Source organism: Parasteatoda tepidariorum, chromosome 1, assembly GCF_982258835.1.
Source record: "Parasteatoda tepidariorum strain Cologne lab strain chromosome 1, Ptep-v5.0, whole genome shotgun sequence".
In the NCBI taxonomy this organism is placed as follows: Eukaryota; Metazoa; Arthropoda; class Arachnida; order Araneae; family Theridiidae; genus Parasteatoda; species Parasteatoda tepidariorum.
In genome coordinates, this window is record NC_141755.1 from 102,529,111 (window position 1) to 102,541,676 (window position 12,566).

The window sequence follows — 12,566 nt, forward strand, 5'->3', positions numbered from 1 at the left end:
AACTCAAAGACTTCTAGCATCGAAAAGGTTTTAAGTCACTCTAGGTTCGTAAAATATCAAGAGAATTGTATTGGTCACAAGACGACGGATTAAACTCAAAAGTTGAAAAAGTTTGCTTGAAAACTCAATAAGCATGCGTTGGCGATTAAAAAATTCCTAACACTATTTGTTTCCGCCAAAAACCTCCATGTAACTAGATTGCTGGTTTATTCCTGCGCGCGCATAGCCGTCGTTGGCGAAGAACGGTTTAGGCGGGAGAACATGGTACCCAGAATTTAAGCATTATCGCTTTTTTGTTGAAATTTTCTCCTTGGAGTTGCGTCATCCTTCATCGTCAGTATTATATCATTTATCGTCGCGTGAAATATAGGACTTAGTTATCAACCTTTTCCCTCTTCAAATTTTTTCTAGAAAAACTACATGGACAGAATTTTGAAGATGAAATATGAAGGCACTTTTTAAATTTAGTTTAAAAAAATTTAATTCAAAGTTGAACAACTAAAAGATTGACTGCTTCAATTTAATATTCTTTGTTTTTAAGCTGAGAAATTTATAAATAAGGTTTAAATATTTCCCAAATGTTTGTTTTATAAATGCAAGGAAATTAAATATATTATATTTAACATCGTAGGTACTGCGCAATTATTTAACGTAATTTTTATTACATTTAAAAATTGTTCCGAATTCATAAAGAAGAATTCAAAAGTTTAAATTGAAGAAGAAAAAAACACTATAAATTGACTCGTTTGGGCTCTGAAGGACGGTACATATTTTTAAAAAAGTAAAAAGTGATAGCAGAAGTGAAGCTTTACTATAATTTATTATAAAGAAACAAGACATTATTGTCTAATAAAAAATATGATATAATAATATTGTGATACATAATATGATATGATAAAAATGTAACACATATGATATAATAAAATTATTTACATCTAAATTTGAAGTCAAAGAACAAAAGAACAATACATTTTTACATCCAGAGTGGTAGGATACAAAAGGAAATATCCAATCGGCATACTGTAACGAATCAAGCTACATTAAAGAGAAACAATTCTTTTTTATAAAAACACAATTATTCGATAACCACTCATAAACTAAGCAGACTTAAATTAAAATACCCGTAAAGGGTTAGTATGAACCTGAAATTCAAACCAAAAACTATTCTCTTCAAAATTAATAACTTTCTGATGTTCCATAAAATGTCTCGTTCTTTTATTTTTAATTTCTCATTCAATTTTTCTCATTTTATTCATGCTTTTATCAGCAAGATTTTTTTCCTGGTAGGTTTCTTTCTCTACCACTTTTTTCTTAAACGCATTTTTTCCATCATTTCAGTTTTTGTAGTCGGACATTAATGGAATAAACAGTGAAAATCTAAAGAACGGCAGCTAAATGTCTTTGTTAAAAATTATACATAACAGTAATTATTACATAAATGCAATATTAACAACTCATGCTTGTCGTTGGCGGGGTAGGTATTAGTCCCCCTCAATAATTACGAATCTCTAAAAGCCTAAATAAAAGAATATTTCAAATAAATAAAGAAAAATTTTCAAGAATTACTATCGATTTAAATTCCTTAAAGTTTGAAGCAGGAAACGGAAAAAATAATCTTTTTGCTGATATTTATTATGACTTTTTTTCTTATGCCTGAAATTTAGAACTATTGTCACTGTGTAATTTAATTTCGTCCCTGTCCAAAATTAAACCCAGTGACGGCATTGTTTTCCGCAAAGTTTCCATTTGAGAATAGATAAATTATTTTCGGTTAAACAGAGTATTAGTTATTCGGAAATGCCTAGATAAAAAATTTCGCTCTAAATAGTGCTATGTTCAAATTTTTTGATCAAATCCTCGACAGATCTATATTATACACGATCGAATATACGATCTGGCAATCACTGAACTCGAATATTTGTTAGTTCAGGAGCTACTACAACAGTAAATTAACACAAGAGATAAAAATAATTTGAATTTAAAATTTCAATAAATAAATAACAAACTACTTTTTCCCAGTATCGACAATGGAAAATGTATATAAGCAATTAACATAAATTAGTTACGTACTTAATTAATTACTTATATTTTGTGTCCCGCAGTGGACTGATCATTAAGACACGGTTCCCAGCAGATTACCGAAGTCAAGCATCACTGGCTACGGTCAGTGGGCGGGTGGGTGACCAATTGGATCAGTCTGCATAGGGACCGAGGGTGTGCGGTATTGATTCTCGTTAAACTGCTCTACCGTAAAGTGTTTGACTTCGCATGCAGGTCATCGGGCTACCGAAGCGGGGGTGCCATCCCCTCCGCAGAGGATCAAAATTGTGATGACATGTCTTCGGATCATCCTCAGGGGTGTTTGCCAGACCGCCGCCAATAGCCCATCGCGCAGCTTTAGTGCGACGCAAATTAACAACAACAACTTATATTTTGTAATAATGATTAGCTTTAATTGATTGTTGTTGTTGTTAATTTACGTCGCACTAGAGCTGCTCAATTAAAGCTAATGGGCTTAGCTTTAATTGAATTAATATTTTTTTGCAATAATAAAATAATTACTCAAATAATTACGATATAACGAACAAATTGATTTTCGGAATATTTTATTTTATTTTATAACCGTCGTTGAACAGCCGACCCAATTTCATGAGTTTACGACTACTAATGTTTAACTCCGTAACCTTGTAATTTTGAACCCAATCCAGAAGACAAGAAAAACTCCTGGATCAGTTACCCCAGAGGTATTGATTTGTTATGGGAACATGGAGGACTTTGAGACTCGACAGATTTAACGTGCATCAGTCACCATTTACTACACTGGGAGTCTTCGGCCGGATCGAACCCACGACCTCTCGGGCCCAGCGCTCTACCGACCAGGCTATCCCGGCCCCCTACTTTCGGACTATTATCGAAGGGAGTTGTTTATAAGCATCTCATTTTATTCTCAATACCGTTTAATTAAAAAAAAAATTACGAAATTATTTTTCGCCCTAGTGTTGAAATAACTTTATTTTTATTTTTATTGATTTGTTTTGAGTTGCCAAAAAATGCAAATTTATTAAAACGAATAAAATTAGCGATGAGAACACTCATATGTATTTTTCAAAAGAGTCATATGGAAATTAATATGCTTAAAAAAAAAAAAAGAAACACTATTTGAATAAGGTATTAAAAACGAGAAAAAGTCCCGCAGTGAACTGATCGTTAAGACACGGTTCCCATCAGATCACCGAAGTCAAGCATCACTGGCTACGGTCAGTGTGCGGGTGGGTGACCACTTGGATCAGCCTGCGTAGGGACCGAGGGTGTGCGGTATTGGTCCTCGTTAAACTGTGCTACCGTAAAGTGCTCGACTTCGCGCTCTGGTCGTCTGGTTACCGAAGCGGGGGTGCCACCCCCTCCGCAGAGGATCAAAATTGTGGTGGCATGTCTTCGGATCATCCTCCGGGATGTTTCCCAGACCGTCGCCAATAGCCCATTGTGCAGCTCTAGTGCGACGTAAATTAACAACAATAACAAAAACGAGAAGAAAAAAAAGTTAATTTATGTCACCGAAACGAAAAATAGTGAAATTTTTCCCATACGTTTTTTGTTATGTGTGACAAATTTTTTTCTTCTCATTTCTAGTCCCCTGAACAAACGTGAATTTTAAAATTTACATGAATTGTTCATTTTCATATTTTCTGCATCTTAGTTCTGTTTCTCCTGTTTTATTTAGACCGGAAAATAATCAAAATTGCGGTTAGATTGGAGATAAATCCTACTTTTGTAGTTGTCATGCAGCGTTTGAAAATTGTCATGTTGTACAGAGGACCAGTTGAAATTTGAACAATTTTAACTAGTCGAAAAATGGGCGAAATTTTGAGTACAAGATTTTATATTATCTTTTGTATACTATTAGTTTCTAATTTTTACGTTTCAATTCCAGATTTGATTTCCTGTTAAGTAGGAATGTGCTTCAAATATAAATTCTGCGAATAAAAAGGACTCATTTAATAAAAAAAAAAATTTTGAAATTTCAATACTTAATGAATTATATACCACTATTATGAGGGGAATTATACCACTTTATGGTATATTCTCTATACCCTACCAGATCTCCGAAGGTCAAAATGGTATTTTAAAGAAGTAAATTCCTGCTAGAGTTTATGTACATTTACTGCAACTAAAAGAATTTTGTTTATCTTGATTTTTCTACAGTAGCCCTACACATGTGTGTACAGCGCACAAAATAAAAAATAAAAAGAAATCACCCCGCATAACTTCCGTTCTTATTATCGGGTTTTCAAGAACTAAGTGTCAATCTTAATGGTTCCAGGGTGTGACTTCAAATAATTAGTGCTAACTTACTTCACAGTAACAGTTAGAAATCAGACACAAAAACGTACTTTTATAAACATAAAGGGGAGAGTCGGGTAGCCCCGCTCACTTAAGGAGTAATGCTTATATTTCTGTATAATACTGAGTAATAATCAACATTTTTGTATGTTTCTATTGTTTTATCATTTAATTAAATAATGCAAAAGGAATAAACCAAAAAAAGAATAGTTAAACTTAAAATAATAGAAATTTAAAAAAACATGTTTTTCAGCTCTTTTCAAAATGTGTCGGGTTGCCCAGCCCAGTTACAAAAATTGTGTTTTTTGGCTATTTTTTACAGGTGTAAATGAGAATGACCAAAGTATTGACAATAGATAAACCTCATTTATCATTTTTATCACAAAATTATTTTATTTATTACATATTTATATACTTTTAGTGAATTCTATCATTTAATAACAACAAATGTCATACTTTTTATCATTAATGTATATTAATATATTATAATATTAATATATATATTTATATTAAATATTTAACGAAAATAATTTAATTTAAGTAACAATAATTAATAACAATAGTTGTTTTTCAATATAAACTTATTTGGTTGATCTTTTCCTATAAACTTAATATAAAATACTTTTTATAAAATTACAAATTCACTTTGCATTTTGATTGCATTCAAATGCTTCTGTGGATTGATTCGTTCACAAATAAGTGAAAATAAATAAGTAAGCAAATAGCTTATTATAATATTTATGATTTATTGATATTAAATTTAATTTGGATATATCAATTACATTTTAAAAATATTTAATTTTTCATTTTTAAATATATAAATTTATGTTTCATATAATATTAAAACATATATTTGTTGTTAAAAATGCATATAACATTTAAATTTGAAGCAATAAAATAATAATCTTTGCAACCGTACATGTATCGACGAAATAAAATTGGGCGGTGATACCCGACATTCATGTGAGCGGGGCTACCCGAAATCCAATTTTTTTGTAAATTTGTAATTACTCGAACAATTTTTTACATACAAACTTCTTTCTTTGTGCAAATTAAACTTAAGACTACATACTTTAATGCTGTATGTATAGAAAAAATTATTTTTTTAGTATTAAAATGAAGTTTAATCGAAACATTCAACCAATTTTTCTTAATTTCATGACTACTGTATTCAACATATTTTCAAAACTATTGTTTACCATGTTACCAGCTGCATAAATACTTGAAACTTTGAAAATAATCTTTTTTTAACATAACAATTAATGTCCGATGGCCCATTGACTTGAAAAAATATTCTATACATATGAAATTGACAGTGGGCGGGGGTATCCGCTGGGCGGGGCTACCCGACTCTCCCCAACATCTATTTTTACGTATTTGAATTCCTGACCCTTAATATAGGAAAGTATTTAATATTTTATAACCGTCGTTGAACAGCCGAGTCAAGTTTTGGTTTACGACTACTAAGGTTCAACTCCGTAAGCTTGTAATTTTGAACCCAATCCAGAAGACAAGGGATTTCCTGGATCAAGTATTGGGAGAAAATTTGCCTTCTTGGAGGACTTTTTGATGGAACTAACTCGCATTTTGCCTTATATATAGAGAAAAACCACGAAAAGCTCCAACCGTTAGCCCGTCGGCAAGTGGACTCGAACCTATGATCCGTCTACCACTGAGGATATCTTACGCCAGCATTGTGGTTGGCACGAGCCGGAAGCGGAATTCGTATCGACCAGCTAACGCTGAGATTTGAACCTAGTTCACCTCATTTGAAAACAAACGCTCTATCCGTTGAGCCACCGCGACTCAAAATAGGGAAGTAGACAAAATTTCAAAAAAAAAAGAGAAAAAAAATTGGATCATAAATTGGTATATATATATATATATATATATATATATATATATATATATATATATATATATATATATATATATATATATATATATATATATATATATATTCATATATATATATATATATATATATATATATATATATATATATATATATATATATATATATATATATATATATATATATATACATATGTATATATATACATATACATATATATACATATATATATATATGTATATATATACATATACATATATATATATATATATATATATATATATATATATATATATATATATATATATATATATATTTGACGATAATCTCAAAATACTGTCAAGAAACTACGCTGTACCATAAAATAACTCTGATAGACAAAAGAGGTAAAACTCCGTTTTGTACCAGCAGTAAATGTTTGTGTAGCAGATCGCTTAAAATTTATATTTTGTAGAAGGGGAATAAGCTATTTTGATTAAAGGTGTCGCCAATTAACTACAAACTGTTTCTTTTTCTTTCCTTGAATAAGACTTTAATTGGGTGCGATAGAAATTCTTCCATATTATTCAAAGAATCGAGTGTGTGGCATCAGAGCGACTCATCACATGTTTGCTGAGCTGCTTTTATAAATATTGATAAAAGCATAAGGCTGTTGTTTGTTCCCGTTACATGCATGAGTCAAACAAGAGATCCGTAATAAAAACGAAGCACAAATGACGATTATTGTTTGTTAAATTATTATTTTGGAGGTGCAGATCTATTATTTAGGTTCTTATATTTTTGGACTGAATAAAGATTTTATTTTTCAGATTCAGGAAAAAAATTCATGAATTATTGATAATATAAAAATCTAATGATGGTGTCGCAGCTTTCCTTTGTTGTCAATACAATTTTTTTTGCTGGAAAAATCACATGTTAGGGTCCAGTTTTCTCACATTAATTTTAAAATGGGTTGGGTTGTCATGAGCATGAAATTGATATAAGTCGTGAAGTTATTAGTTTCCTGTAAATATTTTTGTTTTCTTAATTTAAAAGTTAAAAGTAACTGTAGGGGAGAGTGGGGTCAATTGTAACAGAGCAAAAATTTCGAGTGTCGGGTTCTAGATTTGATTCCTAGGTAGAGCATAAGGTGTATTTAATAAATCTACATGTACACCCCTGATGTTAATCATTTTTATGTACTTTTGAAAGAGTTAGATCACAAAAGATATTTTCACGCCACGCAAGTACTTTTTTTGGTATTAGAATATTATATTGTAACAAAGTAATTTTGCTTAAACAAATAAAAATTAGTAACCGACTATGTAAGTGGACACCTTAATTAACATTTCAATAAAAAAAAGATTAGTTTTGCTAATTAACCAGCATTATTTTTAACAAATGAAGCTGAAATGGCGTCTTGGGGACAATTGTAACAGTAAGTAAAGGGACGATTGTAACAGCTGAAAATAAATAATCTTATGTTTACAAACCATTACTTAAGTCTTTAAGAACCACCAATAGTTTCCTATATCATTTATATTATGTTGCATGTGCATTATTTTATTTGTCACCTTTCACAGCATAAATTAAAATTTTTAACCCCTTAAAGTTAAAAGTTTAACCCTTTAGGTCTCTGCTCATTATTATTTCTACTCCTAAAATATCACTACTATTTTGATCAATAAAGAAATATATCACAACTATGATAATATGTATAATTAACTATGTTTTAGTTGAATTTATGAACTGTTACAATTGACCTCGTAAGTGGGGACAATTGTAACAAGTGCTCGACTGTCAAAAATTGTTAATAACTAATATAATAACATATAAAATTAGGTATTTATTTTTTTTCTAGTAGAGGATAGTCTACTTTACTCGTCTGTCAATTAATACTAATAATATATTGGATTTTTTGTTAGTTAAAAATAGTTAAGTAAAAAATGTTACAATTGACCCCACTCTCCCCTACTGTTATTATTACGTGTTTGATTTTGTTTGGTTTCTAAATTAAGAGTCCAGGATTATTATTAGAATAATGTTATTCTGCGTTACATTTTAAGATAAAGTTATTTATATCGGTGTCTCATCTTATTAACCGTTTTACAATTGGGTATAATATAAAAAAAACACAACTACTTCCACTTAGTAGGAATAACATTTACCATGACGCAATGCTAAATTCTATGCCACTATCCACATAAATCAATTATTAATCAAAAATCGAATATCAATTACTTTTCTTTATAATGCAATAAAATCTGGCGAGCAGCTATTTAAACGATCAAACACTTCGTTTGTTTATTTGTGGCTTGAAGTTAGGCTCGCAGAAAATGCCGTTCATGGGTTAAATTTAGTAGGAATAACACAACCTGTAACGTAGGCTATAGTATACCCAATTGTTATTTTTTGGTGCTAATTGCATTAATATACTATTATGAATTAAGGTTAAAGAGATTCGTTAAGTGATTTAGAACTTAACTTTCAGCTTGACGAATGCAAAAATTGTATTTAAAATACATCCGGTAAGTAAAAATATTAATTCACAATTGTGAATTCGCCAAATTTGTTGTAACTTTAAATGTTAAACGTTATTTCAAAAAATGATTACTTAGAAAAATGATTTATGTTCACTTATAGATCTTAAGAAAATAACATAAAGGAAATATTTGGAAGTGGAGGCATAAGTGGTACAGCCACCGCTGGGATTCGAACCTAGTTCACCTCATAGGAAGGCGAGCGCTCTATCCCCTGAGCCACCACAGCTCAAGGAAGATTCATCAAAATATTTCTTTACGGTTGAATAAAAATGTAACATTCACATAACTTTGTGTTAGGGGCCGGGATAGCCTGGTCGGTAGGGCGCTGGGCCCATATCCAAGAGGTCGTGGGTTCGATCCTCGCCGGCCGAAGACTCCCCGTGTAGTAAATGGTGACTGATGCACGTTAAATCTGTCGAGTCTCAAAGTCCTCCATGTTCCCACAACAAATCAATACCTCTGGGGGTACTGATCCAGGAGTTTCCTTGTCTTCTGGATTGGTTCAAAATTACAAGGCTACGGAGTTGAACGTAAGTAGTCGTAAACCCATGAAATTGGGTCGGCTGTTCAACGACGGTTATAAAGTAAAATAAAATAAAATAACTTTGTGTTAAAATAATCTTCACTTTCGTTAGAAATCGTTTCTTATGTTCTCGTCAACTAACTTTCTCTCTTAGAGAATCCAAAACATAAAAATGAACCACCTTGAGAGATAGGTATATAATTTGTTAGACACACTATTTCCTTCTTTAGGTAAATGCCAAAATCCACACTCATATCTCATTCACAATACGTTTATATGTTCACTACCTAATACATGACTAGAAGCCTTGGTGCCTCAGGGAATAGAGCGTTCCAATGTGGTGAACCGGGTTCGAATCCCAGCGATGGCTGGTCGATACGAATTCCGCACCCGGCTATAGTGCTGACGCCTATATACGGATCATGGGTTAAAGTCCCATTGCCGACAAGCTTACCATGAGTAGTCTCCATGGTTTTCCTGTCCCTGTAACGCAGATGTGGGTTAGTTCCCAGAAAACGTCCTCCATGAAGTCAAATTTCTCCCAATACTTGATCAAGTAGTTCCCTTGTCTTCTGGATCGGGTTCAAAATTTGTAATACACCGTTTCACTAACTAAAGAGGACATTTTGGATTCAAATCAGTACTTTTCAAAATCGCTATTTAATTTGAAATCACCGAATGAATTTTAAGTTGAATTGATTTTATTAACCACAATTTTAACATGATGATGAAACTCGCAAATCGATATTTCTCTTATCGGCGAAATGAAAACGACTCGCAAAAGAGAACACGCCTGATATTCTCTCTTCATTTAATTTCTCTTTTAATTTAATTTTCGTGATAAAATTTTTTTTCTTTAATTTACCTGTATTGAATTATATTCCTTTGACAAACTTGATGTAAATATCTTTAAATTTTCTTAAAGCGTTTGAAGTGTGAATTTAACTAGATTTCTAACACAAAGATTGATTTTATAAGAAAATTCTTACCTACTAAAATTCTTCAAACTCTCGCATAGATTGAGGATATATTTGTGATATTTGAATGCGAAATGACGTTTTGTTAGGTTCTCTAGAGTTGAAACTGTTTCTTGTTATAGCTCTTTACCAAAGCTTTCTAGTATGGCTTCGTGCAAACAGTGAGAGTTGCGATTACCTTTTTATCAGTCTTTACTTATTTTAATTGAATTTGTTCTCATTCAAATAATTGCCTAAATATTGCGTAAGCATGTTTTACAAGCACATTCCTTTGTTAGCAAAACAAAGTAGATTGCTAACTATATATTTGTACAATATCTGAACCAGATATATAAATATATCTCTTGTTCAAAAGATTGCTGGTTCGAAGCCGACGGGAATTTTTATTCTTGTTAGGAGAGTCTCGCCACAAATTTTTCAAATGCATTCATTTTAAATTATATTTTCTCATAAATACTTTCAGTTCTTGTTAATGATAAAGTAAAATTGAAATATCTATATTGGTCATATGACCCAATGATCAATCAAATTTTATAAATTCTTTTCCATAACGTTCGTTTGTTTATTATGAAAATGAAATTTTTAAATGTATTTAGATACATATGTGGCTACCTTCTGATTATTTCTAATGAAGATTAGAAGAGTTAAGTGCTAAATTTTTTTCTTCCTAATATTGAAACCAATAGTTATTCTAATTCTAAAAACCTATAACATCAAATGTGTTACATTTGTAACCAATTCATATTTCTCAACTTGGAAGTTGAATGGGGTCAGTGCAGTACTACCTAGAAGAGAGAAGGCCTCAGCGTGGGTTATCATACACAGGAAATTTGACCCTGTCGTAGTTCAAAATTAATGACATTTTTCGTATTTACCACTACTGCGCAGCTTAATAGCTAGAAAATAGTGATATCTTTCAATTTTTCACCCACTGCGCAGTTTTTGTTCATTATGTCGGACTACTAAATGGAAGCCTTCTGACTACTAAATGGAAGCCTACTAAATGGAAGGACTGAAGCCTTCTTTCTTCTAGGAGGTGTTCATCAGTGTGGATATGTTCATACCAGCTCCACGAAGACATGTATTGGTTTATGCCTAATGCTGGTTAAATGAAAGTATACAAAGCAAAAGTTAATGTCACAAAAGGTTTGTGTATATACGAAAAAAACATCGCTATTTTTTTTTCTGCTTTTTCAAAATATTTGATTTTGTTGTTACAAAAATATGTTAATTGCTGTATTTTACTTAATTAATTTATCTACAATTTGAAACTAATATTAAGCTTGTAGCTTGTGATGTTTGCTCCAAAATGCATAAAATTTGGTTTGTATTATTCGATTTCAACTAAAAGGTGAACTATACGATACATTTGTCAAAATATATATAGTTGTAGTTGAAGATATCTAGATGCATATAGATTCAGAGATACAATATTTTAAGACATTTTCAATTGGTATTTATTAAAAAAATATTTTAAGAAAAATGCATACATAATTCATAATAATTTTTATAAAACTGTATGAGTTAATTTTCCTGCGGTATAAAAGGCCTGTGACATATACCTCATTGTAATAATGCTACCCAGTTCTCTCTAACATTCGATTGCTTCCAAATCTTTGTTTTTTTTTAAAATTATTATTATTTCATTTTCAATCGTATAAGAATATAGCAAGAATAGTAATAAGAAAACTTTAAACAAAATAAATCAATAACATCGAAAAATTCATTAGTTAACATTAGAAATACCATAATTCATTTCGATTCTAAATATCTACATGATTTTGTACCTCTATGGTAAGTAGGTAGGTACTTTATTTACGTCGCACTAGAGCTGGTCAATGGGTCTGGGAAACATACCTAAGGATGATCCGAAGGCATCTTATTAAAAATATACCTCCAAGGAGTACGCAGGCGATATTTGTCAGTAGGCTTGTTCTTTTGACACACAGAGGCAATAAGACGGCCTATGCAATGCAAATAGGCAGTAAAGCAATCATGACCGGTAAATAAACGAAGAGCGGCCACTGTCTGCCGTCTAAATTTGTCAATTATATCTAAAAAATATATCTATATTTTCCATGTTTGGTTTCTATATTAATGTGTGGCCTTCAGAAGAACTCCTCCAGACATCAGTCTCGCGTCATGGCGGGTACCATGGTTACGAGGAAAAGTCAATTTAAATAGGGATGTGGGGTGGTGAATAGTTTTGTCTTAATCATACCATAGGTCAGTTTGAATAAACCAATTGACATCTTTATTCCTCCTTAGCACCCCCATTAGAAATGGGCTCTTACTTGTTACCATAGAGACAGTCCGTCTCAGACTTTTAGTCTGAAGCAGTTTTCCTG